The sequence below is a fragment of the Notamacropus eugenii genome, chromosome 1, assembly GCF_028372415.1.
Source record: "Notamacropus eugenii isolate mMacEug1 chromosome 1, mMacEug1.pri_v2, whole genome shotgun sequence".
Lineage (NCBI taxonomy): Eukaryota > Metazoa > Chordata > Mammalia > Diprotodontia > Macropodidae > Notamacropus > Notamacropus eugenii.
In genome coordinates this window covers 361,336,494-361,361,525 of record NC_092872.1, presented here as the reverse complement: position 1 = coordinate 361,361,525, position 25,032 = coordinate 361,336,494, and the positions used below count along the sequence as shown (strand labels likewise).

The window sequence follows — 25,032 nt, the reverse complement described above, 5'->3', positions numbered from 1 at the left end:
GTTTCTCAGCTAAAATGTATGAATCGCTTAGGTCTGTTGTCGCTTGAAGAACAAGTGGAAAAAAACAAACCAGGTTTTTCCATCGTATCCTACAGATTTACATCGAACTGTTCACTTAAACTTTTGTTGCATAAAGTGAGGGATATCCCCATGGGGTACCCAAAGAGTTAAGCACTAGTGGAAACAAACCAATCCGATCACTTCCAGACTACGGAGGCTAAATCCCAGCATGCAGCTGGTGGCGGAGCTCAGAAAGCAGGTTATGGAAGCTCGAGGACTACAGGTCCCATAATGCCCAAAGAGATTGGGGGAGGGTAAGGGAGAGGGGTGGAGCAAGGGCCGGTCCTGTCAAGTCCGCCCTCTCTGCAGCCAATGGGAGACGAAGATACTGCGTAGTGAGGCTGAGGCGGGAGATGCTCGGGGAATCCGGTGTCGGCGAAAGCGGCGGGAAGTTCGGTCTGTGAAGGAGCCTTTCGCATTGCGGTTTCAGGTGGGAGAGGCTGTGGGCCCTTGGGATCGGACTGGGAGCGGGGCGCCCCGGCGGGCTCGGCGGCCGAGGCCCTGCCTAGAGGGGAGCTTGGGGAGAGAGTTGTCCGCCGCGTCCGCCCTAGGCCGGCCGGAGCCTCCCGTGCCCCGGTTTATTGGCGTCTTTTTCCGGTGCCCGCAGAAGGTCCGGATGGGACGCCAAGCTTTCCCTCCTTACCCCCTGACGCAGCCAAAGACGCGGAGGGTCGCTGCTACGTCCCTGCCTCCTGGCCTTGCTCGGGTCGTGGTGTCTTGTCGGGTCTCAGGCTTTAGGATTGGACGTTAGAGACTCATCTCGTCCCCTGTTGGGGGAGGGTGGTCTAATGCAGAGGGAGGGAGCTGAGCCCAGCATCTGGGAGACCTGGGTTCCGGTCCTGCTTGTGATACTTTGGCTGTGTGACTCCGGCTGAGCCTCTTAACCTCCCCGAGCTTCTGGCGACTCCCTCGGTTTTAGCTGCTTGGGCATAAACAGATTCACACTTGCGTTGATGAGGGAGTTTCCCCACTCCACTTGCACAAAATAGGAACTTTTATATGTTCAATACCTACCTGACAAAGGTTGTTGGAAGGAAAGCACTTTGTATACCTTAAAACATGCTAGAAATGTGAGTTATTATTGTTGTAAGTAGTAATGTTACTTAGTAATACTAGTATTATTATTAATACTCTCTAGGCAGCTAGGTGGCATAGTACTAGGCCTGGAGTCAGAAAGACTCGTCATGAGTTCAAATACAACCTCAGACGCTTACTTGCTTTGTGAACCAGGACAAGTCCTTAACTCTGTCTGCCTCAGTTTCCTTGTGTGTAAAATGAGCTGGAGAAGGAAATGGTGAACTTCTCCAGCATCTTTGCCAAGAAAAACCCAAACAGGGGTGACAGTGTCTGACAGGACTAAATAACAATGCCATGTAGTAAATGCTGTTTCGTTGTAATACAGGGCAAGTTAGTAGAGTGGTTATGAAAGAATGAATGAAAAGTCCTGACGACATTAGTCATTCACTTTTAATCAAATCCAACAAGCATTTATTAAGCACCTGCTCTGTAAGTTTGTATTCTAGGAGCTGGAAATATAAAGAAAATGAGTAATAGTTCTTGTCCTCAAGAACCTAAGGTTCAAATGGGAGGATAAAACACATAAACAGATAAGTATATACATTATAATTTGAGGAGAAGTAGTAATAATAGTAATAATATTATTCTCATTGATAATATTAGTGAGATTAATATGCTTGTAGATAATAATATCCTCATTCTGCAAAGGAGGAAATGGAGGTCCTAAAAGGAGAGGTGGTTGTAAGGAAAGCACTTTGTAAACCTTGTATAAATGCAAAATTATTTTCAATTAACTTTAAGATTTATTGCATTTAGTTTAATTTTGATTACTCTGAATCTAGCAGATAGGTAGATACTTTCAACATTAACTTTTTATTCCCACCTGCAGAACTGTTAGCACCTATCCACTTCAGAAAATTTTTCTTTCTTAATTTTTTTTCAGTCAAACCTGCAGAAATGAAACTTAATAGAGATACATTCGGTTCAGAAACTTACCTGTGTAAGTACAAGTTGGTCCAAGCATGGCAAGGTAGCCATTTAACAAAAAAAAAGATTTGGGGGTTTTAGTATTCAACAAACAATAAAAATCAGTAGCATTATATGACAGCCTTCCCCAAAAATGTCTGCAACAAAAAACTAAGGGTGTCTTGGGCCGTTTTAAAGAGAATAACTCCTAAGAACAAGGACATGAGTATCCTGTATTCTGTCCTGATTGGATTCCATTCAAGACCATTCTTAAAAAATTTCTTCTCCAGGATGCACAATATAGCTCTATCCTTATTTTCCTTCCTCTTTTATGGGGCAGGTTTGGAAAGAATGAATGGAAAATTTTGAAGATATTAGTCATTTGTAATCAGATCCATCAAGCATTTATTAAGCACTTACTCTGCATAAGTTTGTGAGCTAGGAGCTAGAGATGCAAAGAAAAGAAATATTAGTTCTTACCTTCAAGAACCTATGTTTCAAATGGGAGAATAAAACATATAAACAAATAAGTATATACATGATAATTTGAGGAGCAGGGAGGGAGCATTACTGAGCAGAAAGTGAATCAATCAACAACCATTTATGGAGAGCCTGTTTGCTGCCTGGCCTTGTACTAGACCCTAGAGATACAGATAATAATAATACAAATATAAAATGAAAGAAACTTCACATTGAAGGTGGCACATAAACTGTGCCTTGAGGGAAGGTAATAATTCCAAGCAGAGATGTATTTTACAGGCATGGGAAAAACAGCCTGTGAAAAGGCACAGAGGCGGGAGATGGAGAACTAAATTCTGAGAACAGCAAATAGGGCACTATGGCTAGAAAGCAGAGTCTATAAAGGGGAGTATGTAATGTGAAATAATCTTGGAAATTTATGCCAGATTGTGAAGGAATTTAAATGATAAATTTAGGATTTGGCATTTTATCCTAGAGGCAATAGGTTTGTGAGCAGGGGCTAGTTTGGCATAGCTGCAAATATTTAGGATGACCTAGATTTCAGCATTCCTTTTAAAGATGTAGTATATTACCTTGTATTATGTTGCATTTTAGTCTTGTTACTTTTGAAGGGAATTAAAATGTTCAGTTTTAAAGAGGGAAATTAAGGCAGTTAGCATTTTTTAAAACTTTTTTTACAGTTATTGCTCAGTTGGGGTATATGTTACTCACGTTTACTAAATATGGCATTTAGTAAAACAGTTAGTTTCTGGGTAGACAAGATAGCATCTATTAACCAAAGAAGCTGTTAGATAGTAAGAGTATTCACCAAATAATGATTTTAGTGGATAGAGTGGCAGGCCTGGAATCAGGAAGACTCATCCTTGTGATTTCAAATATGGCCTCAAGACACTTAATTATCTGTGTGAGCCTGGGCAAGTCACTTAACCCTGTTTGCTTTATTTCCTAATCTGTAAAATGAGCTGGAGAAGGAAATGTCAAACCATTACAGTATTTTCGCCAAGAAAACCCCACATGGACATGATTGAAACAACAAATATAGTCTTTTTTTCAGGCAGTGTGTTGTCTGTCCTTCGAAGGAATGTTGACTGGATTCTGTAAATTAGTGTAGCATATATAGTGCCAGTGTATCAGTACACAGGTTTGTACTGATGGGGGTTTGTAGAATAATGGCTTCCTGTTATGCTCAATGTTGCAAAGATGCTAGATGGTTGAGACCTCGGTTAAGTTCTATTCTGTGTTGTACGGTATTGTTTGTCCTTCATTCTCATAGAGGACCATGACATCAGGAAGGTGATGCGCATTGGATTTAAGTGAGGAAGGCTGTGCAGAGTTACCAGCCTCACTCTCTGGATGACTGGAGATGGCCCTGGATGCAGTGGGAGACCTTGACCTTTTTAAACTAAGGTCTTTCCCAAGTCTCATTTTGTCTGAGGTAGTGCCCATTCAGTGATTAAAGGTGGGTGAGAAACGAGGCAAAGAGTGGCTTCTTTGTCTTAGTTAGAAAAAAAAAAATCAACCTGGGAGGGGAAGACCCTCAGGGGTTCTGTCCAAAATAGAAATGATTGCTATTTACACTCACTCTGAGCCATCTGGGCCCAAACAACTACCAAGTGAGGCTGGGGCCAATCAATGAGAGTTAGAGTGATTTGAGTTTAAGGCATGGATCTTAAGAAAGAAAGCTAACCTGTAAATTCCAAGATATCTTGTGAGGTTTCAGTGATCAAAATTTATATTCCTTTGGGCAGAGCACCTGCAGGTAAGGGTATGATTCCGTATGTGGACAGAGGGAGAGGAGGGAGGGAGAGAAGGGGAGGAAGGAAGGAAGGAACTGCTTTGCCCAACTGGAATTAGCCAGTTGGGTCCCCAGAGGGGCAGCTCAGACTACTCACAGGTTGTTATTTTTCCTTTGTTTCAGGCAGGACTGTGACATCAGGACCATGACTTGCTAGTGAATTGGATTTAAGTGAGGGAGTGCTGTACAAAGTCAATAGCTTTGCTCTTTCCTCTGGAGCCATCTGGTCCAGTGGCAAGATATAGATGAGAACGACTTGACATGGCCCCATGTTGTAGCTCCATGCTTTAAAAGCAACAAAAAACTTGTCATTTAGGCAGCTGTGACAGAGTGGATAGAGTGCTGGGCCTGGAGTCAGGAAGACCTGAGCTCAAATTCAGGCTTAGACACACAGGCTTTGTGACCCTGGGCAAGTCATTTAATTCTGTTTGCCTCAGTTTCATCATCTAAAATGAGCTGAAGAAGGAAATGGCAAACCACTCCAGCATCTTTGCTATGAAAACCTCAAAAGGGTTCATGAAGAGGCAGACAAGACAACAAGGACGGTATTTAGAGTGCTTAGAAAACCAAAAATGAAATTTAAGGTAAATAGAAAGCTAGTATTTTTTCATTTAGAGCATGATTTTTCAAAAATTGATTTAAAGTTATCAAAATGACTAACTTTTATTACCCTATACAAAAAATGGTTAATACTTTGCACAAAACTCTATTTTTGATTTAATCTTTTCAGCATTTTAGTTTTGTTATTCTGAATGTGACAACCATCCATAAACATGAATATTTTCATATACAAGGAGTAGGAAAAGAATTATGTTTGAAACTGTAAATTTCTATTATAGATTTATTTTTAAAAATGAATTTAATCTGACATTTAGTTCCAAAGCTGCTCAGATTGCCTGTCTTCCTCTGAATTTCCTTCTGTTCCCTTTTACTTACTAGCTATTTAGTGATTTTCTGTCCTCTCTGACTCTTTGTGATTCCGTTTGGGTTTTCTTGGCAAAGATACTGAAGTGCTTCGCCATTTCCTTCTCCAGCTCATTTTACAGATGAAGAAACTGAGGCAAGCATGGTTAAGTGACTTGCCCAGGCTCATGCAGCTGGTAAATGTCTTGAGGCCAGATTTGAACTGAAGAACAGATCTTACTGACTGTAGGTCCAGTGCTGTATCCACTGAGCCATGTAGTTTCCACTTCTACTTATTAAGGTTAGGATTAAAACAAGTTTTTATTGATGTCTTGTTTTTAAACATAGCTTAGGTTTGACCCCAGTATGTTTCCTCCTCCCCTTTCAGAGATCTATTTCATATAACAGTATTTTTAAGGAAAAAAAATCCCAAAAGAAATGGAAAAAAATCAGTATATGTGATCAATACATTAAAAAAGTCTGAAAGCATGTGCAGTGTGCATTTATGGACTCTCTGCCTCAGCAAAGAGATGCAGTGGGAGTGTCTTCTCATATCTTCTTTTGAGCTATGCATGTTCTTTATAATTTTACAGTGTTCACTTTTGATTATTTTTTGTGTGATCATTTTTTCCTTTTACATTCTTTCACTGCATCAGTTCGTGTAGATTTCCATGCTTCTTTGTATTCACCATATTCTTATGGACAGTAGTATTCCAGTTATTGTTGTGGTTCCTTCTCCAGCTCGTTTTACAGATGGGGAAACTGAGGCAAACAAGATTAAGTGACCTGCCCAGGATCACACAGATAGTAGTCTGAGGCCAGATTTGAACTAGTGGAGATTAAGTCCTCATGACCCCCAGACTCAGCACTCTGTCTAGTGTGCCACCTAGTAATGTTCTTTAATTTTAAGGTCATGTATCCGTTTAGAATATATTGAGGGATATGATACAAAGTGTTATTCTTGGTATAATTTGTACCATATTGCTTTCCACTTTTCTTAGCAGTTTATTTTTTAATCAGATAGGAAGTTCTTTCCTAAGTGTTTTATGTCTTCTTATTTATTGAACACTGGATTATTGAGTTCCATTTTATCTGATTTACCCTTGTCTAGTTCTTTCCATCAGTCTACCTATATTTTTAAACCAATACCAACTAGATGATTTTGATGGTTACTGCTTTGTAATACAGTTTGAGATCTACAAGTGTTATTCTCCCTTTGTCCCAATGTTTTTTCAAAATTTCCTTTGATATTCTGGTTCTTATTTTTCCAAATAAATTTTTGAGGTTTCCAAATGAATTTTATATAGATCTATAATTGAATCTCTACTAGGCTTTTGTGTGCTTTTGTAGATTGATCCCCAGATAATTTATCCATTTTATAGTTACTTAGAATGGGCTATCCCTTTCTATTACATAACTTCTTTACTTTTGTCATTATTATATAGAAATCTAGTTGAGTTTTGAGGATTTATTTTGTAGCCTACAATGTTGCTGGAGCTATCAGTTATCTCAGTAACTTTGTTGATTCCTTTAGGATTTTCCAAATAGACTGCCATATTAACAAGAAATAGAATAATTTTATTTCCTCTTTACTTTATGCCTTTAATTTTTTTCTATTGTCTTATTGCTATTGCCAGCATTTCTAGAACTATATCAAATAATGGTTTGAAGTGTGGACATCCTTGTTTTACTGCTATATTTATTGAAAAAGGTTCTAGTGTATCCCTATTGCTTTTACTTTTAGATAGATATTTTTAAAGATATTCAAAAGAAAAGGTCCCTCTATGCCTGTGTAGTTTTTTTCTAGCATAAAAATAAGTGTTGTATTTGTCAAAGGCTTTCTTTATACATTGAAATAATCATGTAATTTTGGATATTTTTATTTAGTCTAATTAATTTTGTTGATTGTTTTTCCTAGTATTGAATTAAGTACCATGATAAATCCTGTTTGGTCATAATAAATGATTTCTTGACAAAATCACATTAGTCTAATTAATAAGATTTTATTTAAAAGTTATAATTTATTATTCATTAATGATAAGTATTGGAACTATTTTTGTCATGCTTAAGGAAACTAGAAGAGTGATTTCCCCCCTCTCCCTCACCCCCTCAATTTTAGAGAATAATTTTATAGTAATGGTAGTAATTGTTCTGTAATAGTTTGATAGAATTCTTCTTTGACTCCATAGGGGCAGCTAGGTGGTACAGTGGATAGAGCACGAGTGCAGGAGTCACGAGGACCTGAGTTCAAATCTCACCTCAGACACTTGACACTCACTAGCTGTGTGATCTTGGGCAAGTCACTTAACCCCAATTGCGTCATCCTGGGTCATCTCTAGTCATCTTGATGAATATCTAGTCACTGGATTCATATGGCTCTGGAGGAGAAGTGAGGCTGGAGACCTGCATAGCCCTCCCTCACTCAAAACAAAGTCAAATGCAAGTCATGCCATCATTTCTGTGATGGCATGGTTTTCTTCAGCAGCAAAGAATGAATACACACTTTTGACTCCGTTAGAATGAGTCATTTTTTTTCCTTTGGTTATTCCTTTAATGCTAGTTCTATTTCCTTTTCTGATACTGGGTTATCTAAGAACTTGATCTGGTCTTCTGTCAATTTGAGTATTTTAATTTTTGAAGGTATCCCTCTATTTTGTGCTCTCAGTTTTGTTAGCATATATGTGTAATATAAGCTCTGGTTATTCTTTTTTATTTCTTCTAATTTTCTTGTGATTTTTACCTAGCTCATTGGATATTTGGTTGATTTTATTTTCTTCTTTTTTCATCAGATTGGCTAAATGTTCATCAATTTTATTAACTTCTTCAGAGAACCAACTTTTAGTTTTATTTATCATTTCAATAGTTTTTTGGTTTCCAACTTATCTATTTTTTCTCTAATTTTTAATATCCCCTGCTATTTTTAGGTTTGTTTTTTGTTGACAAGATTTTCTTCTTGGTTTAAGCCCTATAAGATTCTGATTCAAAGAGTGTGGACATTTTAGTTACTTATTTGCATAATTCCAAATTGCTTCCCAAAATGGTTGTACCATTTCATAGCTCCATCAACAATGTATTAGTATGCCTATCCTTTGACAACTCATTCAGTGCTGACTGTTGCCATTTTGAGTCTTTTCTTGCCAATTTTTAACATGTGAGGTGAAACATTAGGGCTGTTTTGGTTTGCATTTCTTTTATTAGTGATTTGGAACATTCTCTCATGTGGTTGGGAATATTTTACAATTCTTTTGAAAGCTGTTCATATCCTTTAATTACTTATCTATTGTGGAATGGCTATTAGTCTTACATCTATTTATTAATTGTCTAATGTATCTGGATGCCAAACTCTTTATCTGAGAAATTTGATAACAAGGATTTTTCTTATTTGACCACTTCTCTTCTTATGCATTAGCTTTTTTCTGTGCAGAAGCTTTTCGGCTTCAAGTCATCAAAGTTATTTATTTTATCTTATATAGTTGCTTCTGTCTCTTATTAGGAATACATCTCCAACCCATAGCTGTGAAGGTATATGATCTGTTTCTCCTCTGATTTTTAAAAATACTATAATCTTTATTAGTGAATTTGCATATGCCTTTAGATTGAATCATGGAAAATGGTACGAGGTTTTGTTCTAAGGCCAATTTCTGCCAGACTGCTTTGCAGTTTTCCTAATAGTTTTTGTCAAATAGAGAATTTTTGTCTAGGTAATTTATATTTTCTACATTATCAAACACTGGGTTATTGAGTTCTTTGGTTCAGAATCTTCCTTGTCTAGTTTGTTCCATTCGTCTCTCTATTCCTCAACCGATACCAGATAGTTTTGATGACTGCTGCTTTATAATATAGTTTGAAATCTGGAAGTGTTATTCTCCCTTTATCTCATACTTCTTTTCATCATTTCCCTTGATATTCTAGATCTTTTGTTTTATCAAGATCTGTTATTTTATCATGCTCTGTAAAGTATCCTCTTGGTAATTTCATTGGTATAGCATTAAAAGTATAAATTAATTTTTTAGTTCTGTAAATGTTCCTCCAGCTTTTTAAGTTCTTTATTTCTTAAAGGAGTATTTTCTATTATTGTTTCTTGTGTGTTTTGTTATTATTGTATAGAAAGATTGTTGATTTTTGAGGATGTATTCGTAGTCTGCAACTTTGCTGAATCTGTAAATTGTTTCAGTTAATCTTTTTGTTGATTCCCTAGGATTTTCCCATAGACCATCATATTGTTAACAGGTAGAGGAGATAAAATCCTTTGACTTTCTTTATTCCTGTCATTTTTCTCTTATTGGTGATACTAGCATTTCCAGAACAGTATGAAATAATGTTGGGTAGACTGAGCATTCTTGCTTCATTCCTGCATTTATTGGAAAAGGTTCTAATGTATTCCCATTGCATATGATACTTGCTTTTGGTTTTAGATAGATACTTTTAGTGATATTAATATATCCTGTTATGTCTATACTTTGTAAGATTTTAAGCATATTTTTAGCATATTTTAATTTTATGTTATCGAAGGCTTTTTTTGCATTTATTGATATGATCATATTATTTTAGATGTTTTGGTTTTAAATATGATTATGTTAATTGTTTTCCTAATGTTGAACCATCCTTGTGTCCTTGATATAAATCACACTTGATCACAATAAATGATTGGTTAGATACATTGCTGAAGTATGTTTGATAAAAGCATCTTGTTGAAAATTTTGAGTCAGTATTCATTAATGATATTGACCTATAGTTTTCTTTTTGTGTTTTATCTTTCCCTGGTTTAGGTTTTGGAACTCTATTTGTCTCATAAAAGGAATCTAGAAGGGTGATTCTATTTCTCAGTTTTTGAGAATGTTTTCTGTAGGATTGATAGTAATTGTTCTTTAAAAAATATGACAGTTCTCTTGTGAATCCATTAGGACTAGCAGTTCTTTTCTTTGATTGTTCTTTTAAAGATAGTTCTATTTCCTCTTTTGAAATTGGCTAGTTTAAAGTCTCTCAATTCTTTTCACCTCCTCATCCACTTCCCTGTAGGCTCCTCTTTTTCTTTTTTTTTTTTTTTTATTTTATTTATTTTTTATTTTTTTAATGTTTAACAATCATTGCCATACAATTGCGATTTTATCCCTCCCCACCCACCCCCCACTACCTCCCTCCCTCCCCACGACTGCATACAATTCTGTATAGATTCTACATATACTTTCCTATTGAGTATATTTTCACTATAGTCATGCTATGTAGTCAGACTAAGATAAATGAAAGAATCCATATAACAAATCAGAACATGATACACAAACAGATACACATACACAAACATGATCTGCTACATTATGTGAGTGACTTCCATATTTCTCTCTCTGAGTGTGGAAGGCATTTTGCCTTGAGGTCCACCATTGGGATTTTTTTTTTTTTTTTCAGAAGTTCTTGTGTTATTACAAAAATCTAAGTCTACCAGAAAAAACTCTCACACACTGTGGTTGTTGCTGTGCATAAAGTTCTCCTGGTTCTGCTCCTTTCACTCAGCATCAAGTCATATAAGTCCTTCCAGGCCTCTCTGAAGTCTTCTTGTTCATCATTTCTTATGGCACAATAGTACTCCATTACATTCATATACCATAATTTATTCAGCCATTCCCCAATTGATGGACATCCCCCTGACTTCCAGTTTTTGGCAACTACATAGAGTGCTGCTATAAATATTTTTGTACATGTGGGACCCTTTCCCATTTTTATGATCTCTTGGGGATATAGTCCTAGTAGCGATATTGCTGGGTCAAAGGGTATGCACATTTTTGTAGCCCTTTGGGCATAGTTCCAAATTGCTCTCCAGAATGGTTGGATGCGCTCGCAGCTCCACCAACAATGAATTAGTGTTCCAACTCTCCCACATCCTCTCCAGCATTTATCATTTTCTTGTTCTGTCATGTTTGCCAATCTTATAGGTGTGATGTGGTACCTCAGAGTTGTTTTGATTTGCATCTCTCTAACCAATAGTGATTTAGAGCATTTTTTCATATGATTATAGATAGCTTTAATTTCTTCCTCTGAAAATTGCCTGTTCATATCCTTTGACCATTTATCAATTGGGGAATGACTTGTATGATTATACATTTGGGTCAGTTCTCTATATATTCTAGAAATGAGGCCTTTATCCCCGAGCTTAGCTGTAAAAATTTTTTCCCAATTTACTACATCCCTCCGGATTTTGGTTGCATTGGGTTTGGTTGTGCAAAAACTTCTCAGTTTAATGTACTCAAAGTTATCCATTTTGCATTTCATAATGCATTCTATCTCTCCTTTAGTAAAGAATTCTTCCCTTCTCCATAGATCTGATAAATACACTATTCCTTGCTTCTCCAGTTTATTCATGGTATCAATCTTTATACCTAAATCATGTACCCATTTGGACTTTATTCTTGTGTACGGTGTCAGGTATGGGTCTATGCCTAATTTCCGCCACACTGTTATCCAGTTTTCCCAGCAATTTTTATCAAACAATGAGTTCTTATCCCAGAAGCTGGGGTCCTTGGGTTTATCAAACAGAAGGTTGCTATATTCCTTGCCTACTGCATCTTGAGTGCCAAGTCTATTCCACTTGTCTACCTCTCTGTTTCTTAGCCAATACCAAGTGGTTTTGATAATTGCTGCTTTATAGTACAGTTTAAGGTCTGGTAGCGCTAGGCCACCTTCCCAGGCATTTCTTTTCATTAGTCCCTTTGATATTCTGGACCTTTTGTTTTTCCAAATGAATTTTGATATTATTTTATCCAGCTCTAGAAAGTAATTGTCTGATAGTTTAATTGGTATGGCACTAAATAAGTATATTAATTTGGGTAGAATTGTCATTTTTATTATATTAGCACGGCCTACCCATGAGCAACTAATGTTTTTCCACTTACTTAAATCTGACTTTATTTGTGCAAAAAGTGTCTTGTAATTGTGTTCATATAGTCCCTGGGTTTGTTTTGGCAGGTAGACTCCTAAGTATTTTATACTGTCTACCCTAACTTTAAATGGGATTTCTCTTTCTATCTCTTGCTATTGAACTTTGTTGCTAATATATAGGAATGCAGAAGATTTGTGTGGGTTTATTTTGTACCCTGCAACTTTGCCAAAGTTGTTTATTAATTCTAGTAATTTTTTACTTGAATCTCTGGGATTCTCTAGGTAAATCATCATATCATCTGCAAAGAGTGATAACTTAGTTTCTTCTTTGGCTATTCTAATTCCTTGAATATCTTTATCTTGTCTAATTGCTACAGCTAACATTTCTAGTACCATATTGAATAATAGTGGTGATAATGGACAACCTTGTTTCACTCCTGATCTTATTGGGAATGCATCTAGCTTATCCCCATTGCATATAATGCTTGCTGAAGGTTTTAGATAGATACTGCTTATTATTTTATGGAAAGTTCCCTTTATTCCTACGTTCTCCAATGTTTTTAGTAGGAATGGATGTTGTATTTTGTCAAAAGCTTTTTCTGCATCTATTGAGATAATCATGTGGTTTTTGTTAGCTTTGTTGTTGATGTGATCGATAATGCTAATAGTTTTCCTAATATTGAACCAGCCCTGTAGTCCTGGTATGAATCCTACCTGATCATAATGTATTAATCTCGTGATAAGATGCTGTATTCGTTTTGCTAAAATCTTATTTAAAATTTTTGCATCTATATTCATTAGGGAAATTGGTCTATAATTTTCTTTCTCTGTTTTGTCTCTTCCTGGTTTGGGTATCAAAACCATATTTGTATCATAGAAAGAATTTGGGAGGACTCCTTCTTCCCCAATTTTCAAGAATAGTGTATGTAGTATTGGAATTAACTGTTCTTTAAATGTTTGATAGAATTCACTTGTGAATCCATCTGGCCCTGGAGATTTTTTCCTAGGGAGTTCATTGATGGCTTGTTCAATTTCTTTTTCTGAGATGGGGTTGTTTAAGTATTCAACTTCCTCTTCTGTTAATCTGGGCAATTTGTATTTTTTAAAATATTCATCCATCTCATTTAGATTGTCGAATTTGTGGGCATAAAGTTGGGCAAAGTAGTTTCTAATTATTGTTTTAATTTCCTCCTCATTGGAGGTGAGTTCACCCCTTTCATTTTTAATGTTAGTAATTTGGTTTTCTTCTTTCTTTTTTTTGATCAGATTAACCAAAGGTTTATCAATTTTATTAGTTTTTTCATAAAACCAACTATTGGTTTTATTTATTAATTCAATAGTTTTCTTTATTTCAATTTTATTAATCTCTCCTTTGGTTTTCAGTATTTCTAATTTGGTATTTACTTGGGGATTTTCAATTTGTTCTTTTTCTAGCTTTTTCAACTGCAAGCCTAAGTCATTGATCTCCTCTTTCTCTATTTTATTTATGTAAGCATTCAGAGATATAAAACTTCCCCTAATAACTGCTTTTGCAGTGTCCCATAAGTTTTGGTATGTTGTCTCACTATTGTCATTCTCTTGAATGAAGTTGTTGATTGTTTCTATGATTTCTTCTTTAACCCAATCCTTCTTTAGAATTAGATTATTTAGTTTCCAATTGATTTTTGGTTTCTCTTTCCATGGCCTTTTATTACATGTAATTTTTAATGCATTATGATCTGAAAAGGATGCATTGATTATCTCTACCTTTCTGCACTGGATTGTGAGATTTTTATGTCCTAGTACATGGTCAATTTTTGTAAATGTTCCATGTACCGCTGAGAAAAAGGTATATTCCTTTCTATTCCCATTTAATTTTCTCCAAAGATCTATCATATCTACCTTATCCAGAGTTTTATTTACCTCCTTAACCTCTTTCTTGTTTATTTTGAGGTTGGATTTATCTAGTTCAGAGAGGGGGAGGTTGAGGTCCCCCACTAGTATAGTTTTGCTATCAATTTCTTCCTTCAACTCCCCCTACCTCTCCTCTAAGAATCTGGATGCTATACCACTTGGAGCATACATGTTTAGTAATGATATTGCTTCATTGTCTATGGTGCCTTTTAGTAGGATATAGTTTCCATCCTTATCCCTTTGGATTAGATCTATTTCTGCTTTTGCTTTGTCTGAGATTAGGATTGCTACTCCTGCCTTTCTTACATGAGCTGAGGCACAATATATTCTGCTCCATCCTTTGACCTTTATCCTATGTGTATCCCCCCGTTTCAAATGTGTTTCTTGTAAGCAGCATATTGTTGGATTATGGCTTTTAATCCATTCTGCTATCCATCTCCGTTTTATGGGAGAGTTCATCCCATTCACATTCACAGTTATGATTACAATCTGTGTATTTCCCTCCACCCTCTTTCCCACCATTTGTGCTTTTAACTTTCCCGTCTCCCTTCCCCTCCTCAATAGTATTCACTTTTCTCCCCCTCCTCCTGCAGCCTTCCCCTCCTTCTTTTAGCCCCCCTCCCTTTTAGTCCCCTTTACTCTTATTGCTTCTTTCCTCCCTTTTAGCCACCCTCCCCTTTCTTCCCCCTTCCCCTCCTACTACCTATAGAGCTAGTTAGGATTATCTGCTTAAGATTATTGTTCCCTCCTTTGAACAAATCAGATGAGAGTACCTCTCAAACAATGCTCATCTCCCTCCCCTCCTTCCCTCTACTATAGTTTTGTACTTCTTCCTGTGATATAATTTGCCATTTTCTGCTTCCCCCTTTCCACACCTCCTATTACATTCCCTTCTCATACTTAAATCATATTTTTGACATGACATCATTTACTTTATGCCCGTTCCCTCTACATATATCCCTTTTATCATAATAGCTGCACAGTTCTCAAGATTAACAGGTATCATCTTCCCTTACAGGGAGGTAAACAGATTGCCCTAATTGAGTTGCAAGTTTTTGTTTTTGTTTTTTCCCCTCTGTTTACCTTTTTATGATTCTCTGGAGACCTGCATTTGAAGATCAAATTGTCTATTGAGTTCTGGTGTTTTGGTCAGGAAGCTCTGGAAATCCCTTATTTCGTTGAATGACTTTCTCCTTGCCTGAAATGTTATGCTGAACTTTGCTGGGTAGTTGATCCTTGGTTGGAGTCCCAACTCCTTTGCCTTACGGAATATTGGGTTCCAATTCTTTCGATCTTTTAATGTAGAAGCTGCAAGGTCCTGTGTGATCCTGACTGTGTGACCTTGATATTTAAATTGTTTCTTTCTGGCTGCTTGTAGTATTTTCTCCTTCACTTGATAGCTCTGGAATTTGGCAACGATATTTCTTGGGGTTTTGAGTTTGGGATCCCTTTCCGGTGGGGAACGGTGGATTCTTTCGATGACTATTTTGCCCTCTGAGTCTAGTACTTCTGGGCAGTTTTCCTTGATGATTTCCTGGAAGATATTGTCCAGACTCTTTTCTTCATCATGGGTTTCTGGCAGGCCAATAATTCTTAGATTTTCTCTCCTGGATCTATTTTCTAGGTCAGTTGTTTTTCCAATTAAATATTTTAGATTTTCTTCTATCTTTTCATTCTTTAGATTTTGTTTGACTGATTCTTGTTGCCTCATTGAGTCATTAGTTTCTACTTGCCCAATTCTAATCTTGATCATATTGTTTTCTTCAGTTAGCTTTCGCATCTCCTTTTCCATCTGGCCAATTTTTCCCTTTAAGGAGCTATTTTCTCCATTTAATTTTTGTACTTCTTTTTCCATTCGACCAATTTTCCCAGTTAGGTTTTGGGTTTCCTTTTCCATCTGATCAATTTTCCCTATTAGGTTTTGAGTTTCCTTTTCCGTTTGATTAACTCTTCCTTTTAGGGAATTATTCTCTCCAGTTAATTTTTGAACTTCCTTTTCCATTTCTTCAATTTTCTTTTTCAGATTGATGTTCTCATCAGTGAATTCTTTTTTTATAGTTTTAAAATCATTGGCCAGTTTTTCTCTTATATCCTTCTTCAGACGTTCCAGGTAATCTAGTTGTGCTTGCGAGAAATTCATAGTCCCATCTGAGGTTTCAGATGGAAGTACAGTCTCAGCTCTGACCTCTTTGGTGTTTGTGTTTTGGTCCTTATCCCCATAGAAAGATTCTATGGTTTTTTCACTTTTCGTCTGCTTTTTCCGATTCATGATGTTGGCTGAGTGTTGTAGCTTTTGGTTCTTTCAGTCAGAAGATACAGATCTTTTAAGTTGAGTTGATGTTTGTCTAGGCTAAAAGCAGGCTTTTTTTTGTTGTTGTTGTTTCCCAGATCAACCCTGGGTTTAGCTTGATAGGTGTGTGGGAGGTGTGGTCTGGTCTCAGGATATCTCCTCAGCTGGCCTGAGGCAAAGGCAAGGTCCGGGGGATGGTGATCCCAGCTTCCCTATTGTCTTCCCTTTTCCCCTGGAGGGCTGGGGCACGCCTAGAGGCTAATGCGTGTTCCCGCCCCTCCTGGGGCTCGTCTTCCGGGCTGCGGCTTGCTTGGGTCTCAGTGCGAATTTTTCTCTGCCCTGGGTCGTCTGTCCCTCCAGATAGCCTCCACCACGGTAGGAAGAATCCCCCTTTGCCACCTCTCCAGCCTCTGGTGTTATGAGACCACCCGCCCCCTTCTGCTGCTCCCACTGATCCAGGATCAATCTGGGGAAGAATTTTATGGTTCCCTCACGGTCATCGGGGGGGGGAGGGGAGAGCACTTACTGATCACTCCGGCATCCCAGCTCCTGGATGTTCAAGTAGTGACCCACTGAAGTCCCGTCTTTAGGCTGAAGATTTCAAAGGCTGTTGCGCTGATATCGTTGGCTCGGCCTGGCTTATCTCCTGCTCCGCTGGTCTCGCCCGCCACTCTCGGGCCCCTCGGGTCGCCTCCGCCCTGCCGCGCCGACCGCGCTGCGCTGTGCGCCGGGGTCTTACCCCCGCGGAACAGATCCCTCCCGTGGACCTTCCAGTCCAGCCTGGGCTCCGAATCTGTCAAAGTCCGTCTCCCACTGGATTCTACACCTCCAAAGTCTGGTCAGACTCTCCCCCCAGAGATATCCAAAGGAGTTTTTCCAGGAGCTTAGGTGAGTCGTTGCTTTCACTCCGCCATCTTGGCTCCGCCTCCCCTCCTCTTTTTCTTAGACCACAGAGGTCACCTTCCCTTTATTGCTAGCTCTTCATTTGACTCTGGCATATCACAGACTTCTCTTTTATCCTCTCATTCTTCTCCCCCTTTCCTTTATCCTTCCATATTGTAAGGTAGTCCCACCAAAAAAAAAAAATGATTTACCTGTTAGCAAGGTGTCTCCAGTCCTATTCTTCATTACTACCTCTCCTTCACTCCTGTCTTCTTATGTACATTTAGAAAGAAATCTTTTACTGGTTTCTTTGCTGTCACTTTGTTGCTGTGCCTGTCCTTTCTTGATGTGTTTATACATTTCTGCATTTTTGTTGGTTGAGGTGTTTGAGAAGCAAATACTTTATTCACATCTGGTTTTCTTTGTAAAAATGTTTCAAATGTCTCTTTGTTATTCAGTGTCCATTTTTTTTCAACTAAGGCTAAGCTCATATTTTCAGGGTTTATCACCCTGGGCTCCATTGCTCTTTGAAACACTATTCCATTTCCTCCTACCTTTTCTAGTGGATGCAGAATTGTCTTGCATTACTCAAATTTCCTCCTTTGAATTTGATTTCTCCTGATTCTTTGCAGAACTTCTTGTTTCGGAATTGAATTGTTAAATTTAACCACTATATGTCTTACAGCTTGCAGTCTTACTTATTCATTTTAATTTTTTTTTCCTGGAGATGATCTGTGAATTTTTTCAATTGGTATTTCACTTTCTATGTTCAGAAATTCTGGGCAGTTCTCTTCTATTCTTCTGTTATTTCCTACATACTGGGGTTAAAGATTTTTGTCATTTATTTGTTGTGTTTGTCCTTGTGTTTTATTTTTTTCTTCTCCTTTATTTTTTTGTATTTCCATTTTTAATTCTCTCTTTTGTTCTTTGGTGAGGCTTGCCAGTGCAGTTTCCTGTTTTTTAATTTTGATCATTATTTTTGCTGTTCATGCCATAGATTCTGCTCTCATAAGTCTCATTTCTTCTTTTAAACCACTCAAAAACAGTGTATTGGGATTTCATGTTCTCATTTTCCACAGGGTCTTCTGTTTCATCAACTTGTTTTCTAGTATTTATCCATATATGCTTGTACTTATTTACTGTATCCGGATGTCACATTTACTTCTATTATTGCAGTTCTTTCTCTTGATTTATCTATTTAGTTCAAGGTCTTTAGTTTGCTTCTTCCTGAGATCTTTGGTAATTTTGGTCTTTTCCTCCCTTATTTTCTCTTATCACTCGCTTTCTGACTCCCTTTCCTCTGATTGTAGTTTCCTTGGGGGCTGGATCTCTAAGCATCTTAGAACTGGGCAATTCACCATTCACCAGTCTAGGTCTTTTCCCCAAGTGACTTTTGGTGGTCAGAACTGGTGCCAGCTGGGTGCTGTACTTTTTTTCACAGGGTTAGCGTAGTGTTGTGTGTCCCCTCAGGCCCACCCCAACCCTGTCTTGTCTTGGTGTCCTCTTCTCCTCCTTCTGTTCCTTAGTTCTTTGGATTCTTGTTTCGGTAGCTTTGCAGCACTGGTGTTACAGGGTTATTCAATCTAGCACACAATTGCTGTTGTTATGGGGTTTGTTGGCCCAGCTCCAACTCGGCTGATCCTACAGGGTTGTCCACTTTGACATCAGAGCTCTGCAGTGTTAGTGCCATGAGGTTATGGCCCCTAGCAGACTTTTGCTCTTGAGGGCCTGTAGCCACTAACTTGTCTGTTGTGGCCAGGACAAATTTCCACAGCTTGTAGTAGGGGTCTCCAATACTGGAAAGAAAGAGAGAGGACCAGAGTGTGAGAGTGGGTGTTGTTGTTAGCTTACGTTATGTGTGCCCTTGTATTTGCTAATGCATCCTTGCCTGTGGGAGGTGGGTGAGGGATGCTGAGTGACGCTCAGAGTCAGTGAACATTTAGTTCTTCAGTGTTTTTTTTTTTAATTTTTTTTTTCTGTTGTGATTCTGGGTACCCTAGAGTGTGGAGACAGCTGATGTTGCTTTTCCTTTGGTATATAATTTCTCTTTTGAAAGGTCATGAGAATGAAAGAAATGTTCAGTTCTCCATCTTATTGCTTATGTGCCCTGGAATTCCTTTTCTATTTAAAAAAAAAAATTCATTGATTGGAAGGGAGGTATCACTGTAACTAGCCCTATTCTCCTCTCTGTTATCTCCTTCACTTCACCTCCAGCACACCATAAAATATAAAAACTAACTAAGAAATGTGTCAGTAATGGAAATGTGCACCTTGTATATGTCTGAGTATATGTTTTATTATATATTTCTGGTCCATTACCCTCTCTGTCACAATATGGGGAGCGTGTTTCATTGTTGATATTCTAGAACTATGCTTGGTCATTGATTGCATCAGTTAAAATTTTAAAATCTTTTATTTCTTTCCCTTCATAATGTTGCAGTCACTGTATAAATTGTTTTCCTGATTCTGCTTACTTTACTCTATGTAACTTCATATAAGCCTTTCTAGATTTCATTGAATCTGTCCTATTTGTCATTTCTTATACCTCAGTAATACATTATATTCTAACCATAATTTGTTCTATTCCCCAATTGCTGGTCTACATCTTGGTTTTCAGTTTTATTACATCAAAAAGTGTTGTTGCAAATATTTTTATTTATATATATTCTTTCCTTCTTTCTTTGGCTTTTTAGGGTATATGCTTACTAGTGGTATAACTTAGCCCCACAGTCTGCACAGTTATTGATTTTTTTGGGTATTTTTCCAAATTGCTATCTAAAATGACAGAACCAGCAAGAGTGCATTAGCATGCCTGTCTTCTCACATACCTTCCAGCAATTGTCATTTTCCTTTTTTTGTCATCTTTATCAACCTGGTGGATATGAAGTGGAGCCTCAGAAGCTCTTCTGTTTTTGAAAAAGTATATAAAACTTTAAGGCTATGAATAAAAACTATTTTTTAATAAGAGGTTTAAAAATATCAGTGAAAATGCACTAATCTTAGAAAGATGCTTTTAAAATGACCTTGTTATATCAAATAAGAAAGAGTGACTATTGAATTCATGTACATCAGCCTCTGTTTACATCTACACTTAATAAAAATAATAGTTGGCAGCTATGTAAGGTTTTCAACTGTTTTTCACATATTATGTCATTAAATCTTCTTGACAGTGCTATGTGTTAAATACTATAGATACTTTTCCCCTCTTTTTACAGATATGTAGATTGAGATTCAGTAAAGTTAAGTAACTTGCTTTTTGTTGGACATGCTAAGAAAAAGTCAGAGGCAACATTTGAACTTGCACCTTCCTGACTTTCTTCTTTTACTATTCCTGGGTACATTTCCAAGTATAGTATCTAATTAGAGTAAAAAAAAATTCCTATTTTCATAAGAAGTGGTGTTTGAGCATACTTTGGAAAATGGATTGGAGTGTGCCTCTTGTAGTCTAAAACAAATTAACAAAAATATGAATGAGACAGGAATTAAGGAACCAGGAATTTTAGAAAAGTTAGATATGATTTATCTTTGAGTATTATGTAATAGGAAACCTAGAGTGAACATTTCTTAGTTTTGCATAACAATTTTACAGAAATTGACCATAAAAAAACACAAATAATTTTATTAAAGAAAATGACAACAATGACAACATACAAAAACTCTTGGCATGCCACCAAAGTTGTCTTCATGGGAAAATTTATAACAATATTTTCATCAAAAAAAGGGAGAAAGAACAGATCAATAAGTTGACTATACAACTAAAAAAACTAGAAAAGCTACAACAAATAATGAGAACTAAAAACAGACATAGAAATGCTGAAAATCACACAAGAGAAACAAGGTTGAAAACCAAAAAACAATGACTTGATAGATGTATGATGACTGCTTCTCCATTATGGGTTGTGTCAGTTCCTGACCTGAGCAGCAGCAGACTGCTGCTAAACTCAGCTATTGTCATCTAGTTTTAAAGTTCTACTGGTTCAGTCACAGAACTTGTAGACTTCCATTTGGTCTGGGGTTTATTTCTTTGTGGGCTTCAGATTGCCTTAGAAGAGGAAACTCCGATTCTGCATCGAGACACACTGCTCTTGCTTGTTTCTTAAGTTGCCCCTTTACTTGTATACAACCTAGGGCCTACAACCACTTTTTGATTCAGAATGCTAACCCTGGATACAAGTCCTTTTCTCTTTTTACTTTCTGCCTATCATCTGGGACTGTGTGGTAGTAATGAAGCTGCTACTTGGCTCCTGTTTCTGCAGCTTACATGAGGTTAGGTATGTGTCCCTGATCCCATTTTACCCAGTGCGTAGTCCTCCCTCAAGGCTTGGTCTGATTATGGCATCCATAGACCTCTCTGTTTCCCTCTTGTGACCTTGGTTAGAAAAATGATTATGTGACTTTTTCTTGGATTTCCTGATAATGATTTAGTCTGGTGTGTCTTTTAGGTCTGTCTGGAAGGATTTTGTTGGGGAGGAGTTTGCTTGTACTTCTTCCTTCTATCCTGCTAGCTTGGCTTCATGTCTTATTGTTTTTCTTTTATTTCTGTGGAGGCAGGGTGGCATATTTGATAGAATCCAGAAAGACCTAGATTTTAAGTTTTATCTCTGGCTCATACAGGCTGTATCACCCTGAGTAAGTCCCTTAACCTTTTAGTGACCTAGACAACTACAAGTTACAGAGAAGATGCTAATCTGCATTGGTAGCAGGAGTTTTCTCAATTGAGTGTTCTCTAATTCAATCAAATCACAGGTAAAACAAGGGTTCTGAACCTGTGATCTATGAACTTAAAAAAATTCTATCTAACTGTATTTTAACATAATTGAGTTCCTTTGTGATTGTATTTTATGTATTTAATAACATTATTCTGGGAAGAGGGCCATAATATTCACTGGGTGACCGAGGTGTTGATGATACAAAAAAACCCTTGCTGTAAAGGGTATTTTGTAGTTATATTCATATAATAGACTTCCAAGTATTTCATACAGGGTAAGTTATTATTGGTTTTAAGTCCATCTCTTTTTTTCTGGAATATTGTATTCTAAGATCTCCTTTCATTTAAAGTAGAAACTGATAGTCTTGTGTCTTAGATCTGTGGCACTTGAGGTACTTATTTATAGATTCTTGGAGTATTTGTTCTTTGAAGTAGAAACACTGGATTTTAGCTGTTATTCTTTGTCTTTTGATGTAATAGATCTAGACAGTTTTCATGTCTAATTTCTTCTAATAATACAGTAGCCAGGCTTAAAAAATTTTTTTTTAATCATAGTTTTCAGGAGTTTAATCTTGTCCGTGATCTGTTTTTCGCATTTTTTTTACTCCCCACCCCTAAATTTTTGGTTTTGTTCTAATATTTCCTGTTCTCTCATGGAGTCATTTATTTCTATTTTGTTTATTTTAGTTTTCAGGAAATCTGTTTCTTGGGTAGGGTTTGCCACTTTCTCTCTTTCAAGCTTTTTTCCTCCAGAGTTTTAACTTAATTTTTTATTTCTTGACTTATTTTTTTAGATATTTATATAATCTTTGTGAAAAATCCATGTTTTTCCTCTTGAATCTCTACTTACAGTTGTTACAGTGTTATTTGCTCCTTTTTAGAGATCTTTGCTTTATAGTAATTTTGATACTGGATGGTGCTTTATTTACTCATCCCTCTAGATTTAGTTCATGAACTGGGACTTTATGCCAGGACCATGCTCTGCCCCCTCTGTTTTTTTGGGTATGGTTGTCATACCTTAATCTCACTCTCCTTTTTTGGGTTCCTGTGTCTCCTGGAGTTAGGTCTCTTTGAATCTTGAGATTGAGAGTGCTGAATCTTCAGGATCCTCCCTGGCATCTTAGGACAGTGTTAGTGACAGGACCTTTGGCTCCAGATATCTCATTCTGAGAGCTGTAGTCCTGGGTTAGAGTTGTTGGATTGCTCTTTCAAGGTCCCTACCCTGAGACTTTCTTACCACCCTTGGGCTTCTGAGTATGTGCTCTTATTGATTCTTGACATAGAAATGTGAAGGTCATTCTGTTTCTGGCTAGTTTCTGGCTATGCTAGGATACTACCTTTTGCTAGCATTTGCTTTGCTGACTATTGGGTTCCTTTTCCTATTGCCTGTAAGCATCTGATTTTTTATTCAGTTCTGGGGTGAAAGAAGTAATTTACTGTAATTTTTTATTGGATTTCTTGATTGCTATTCAGTTTGGTATGAACCACAAGGTTTTCCAGAAGTAGGAATGTGGAAGCTGAGTAGTCTGCCTCCAGTTCAGGTAGGTATCTTGGTTGGAATTTGAGGGTATGCTTTCCAGACACTTTGCTAGAGGGTGAAGTTTCCCAAGGGAATTAGCTAGTGAGTCGTAGAAGGCAAGTCCTTCCTCAGGCCCCAGGCCATAATATAGGTTAAGGTCAATTTCTGAAAGGCTGTGTGTGGTAGCCCTGTACAGGCAGTTCTCCAGCTATGGTACTAGAATTAATATCAAGATCAAAATGAGAACACTAATGGTAGGTGGGAGATAAAAGATAAGAAATTTCTGTAACTGTAGGAGACCTGTATTAGAAGTGAGCCTTTCTAACAAGCCCCCAACAGTGAAAAACATGCTTACCTTAAGCAAAGAACAACACCTGTTGTGAAATCAGGGAAGCCTTTATTAATTTTTACATCAATTCCCCCTGAATGGTTGGGTAGCCTCCCTAGTAAGGTTACAGGACGACTGCAACACTTTCAGAGAGATGGGGCTTCTTATACTGTTTTCCGAACTTTGGATCTCCCCCATACCATCCCCTGGCCATGTGACTTTTATGTTCTTTTTGATAGGCTTTTCCTCACATAGCTCCTTGAGCCTGCACATTAGGTTCTGACCTCTAACCTGTCCATGCTAGGTCGCAACCCTTATCACCTAGAACTGTGGAAAACAGAATTTCCTTGTTTCCCACACCTGGATTATGTAACAACTTTTATTCACTGTGGATTATTATTAGCCTTTTCATTTTGGTATTTGGTCTTTCTCACCTCTCCCCAGCTGTATTACCTTGTAGTGTTTTATAGTAAAGCCCATTCAAATACTTAAGATTGATTTTTTTTTTTTATTAGTGAACCAGGTAATTATAAGGTGAAAGAGTGAATCAGATACTTGTCTTGTCCACACTGGTTAGCTAGGGAAAATCATTGCATTTTGAAACCTAAAGAAAAAAATCAGGTAGTAGTTGGGCTCAAGGTGGATTTCTAGAAAAGGAAGCAATATGTGTTTAATTAGCATTTATTAAGCACATACATGCAGTTCTGCTATAATGTGACATACATGTTTTCAAACAGTACTACACTTTGGAAAATCATGCAATAAAATCTGACACTCAAAAACTTCATTAATGATATGCCAAGAAAAAGATAGCAACCTAATAAAAATGTTAGCACAGTTTTATACACGTTAAATAGTTAAGAAATACATCAATACTAAAATAAATAGAAGCAGCCTGGGTTGCATGAGCAAGTTGGGCAGGTGGCGACTTGGGTCTTTGAGGTGGAGGCCATGGTGGAAACGGGGGTTGGAGTGATGCAGCCTTCTCTGCTCACAGCTGTAACTTCACCAGAAGATGTACAATAAATATGGCACTGTACCTTGACAAAGACCTGAGGTGTGCTTGTGGAATTGGACATTGGAAGTGGACAGCTTGTGTTGTTGGTGAAATTTTTTTCATTCTCAATTTTTCTTAAGAAAGAATCTTGAAGATGCAAACTTAAAATGTACTCTAATGTGTCAGTTGGATTGAAACAAATTTGTATTTTTGAAATTGTTAGCTTTGAAGTCACAGTATTATATGCAAAATCCTCTTGTTAGGCATGGCGGCGTGGCGTGGAGAGAGATAAAAAAGGTAATTAAGTTAAGACATGGACCCTGG

General features: G+C 37.4%; 1 protein-coding gene across 4 annotated transcripts in view; it reads left to right on the top strand.

The window, feature by feature from the left end:
- The first annotated feature begins 329 nt into the window (after window positions 1-329).
- VRK1 (VRK serine/threonine kinase 1) overlaps window positions 330-25,032 on the top strand; it is a 139,358-nt gene continuing 114,655 nt past the window's right edge. For 2 of the 4 annotated variants that reach the window (XM_072630286.1, XM_072630289.1), the window contains exon 1: window positions 374-490. The gene's annotated coding sequence lies outside the window, so the exon portion shown is untranslated. Of the gene's footprint in view, window positions 491-4,441; window positions 4,903-25,032 lie in introns of those variants that run through there. The other 2 variants (XM_072630290.1, XM_072630288.1) reach the window with 2 other exon arrangements.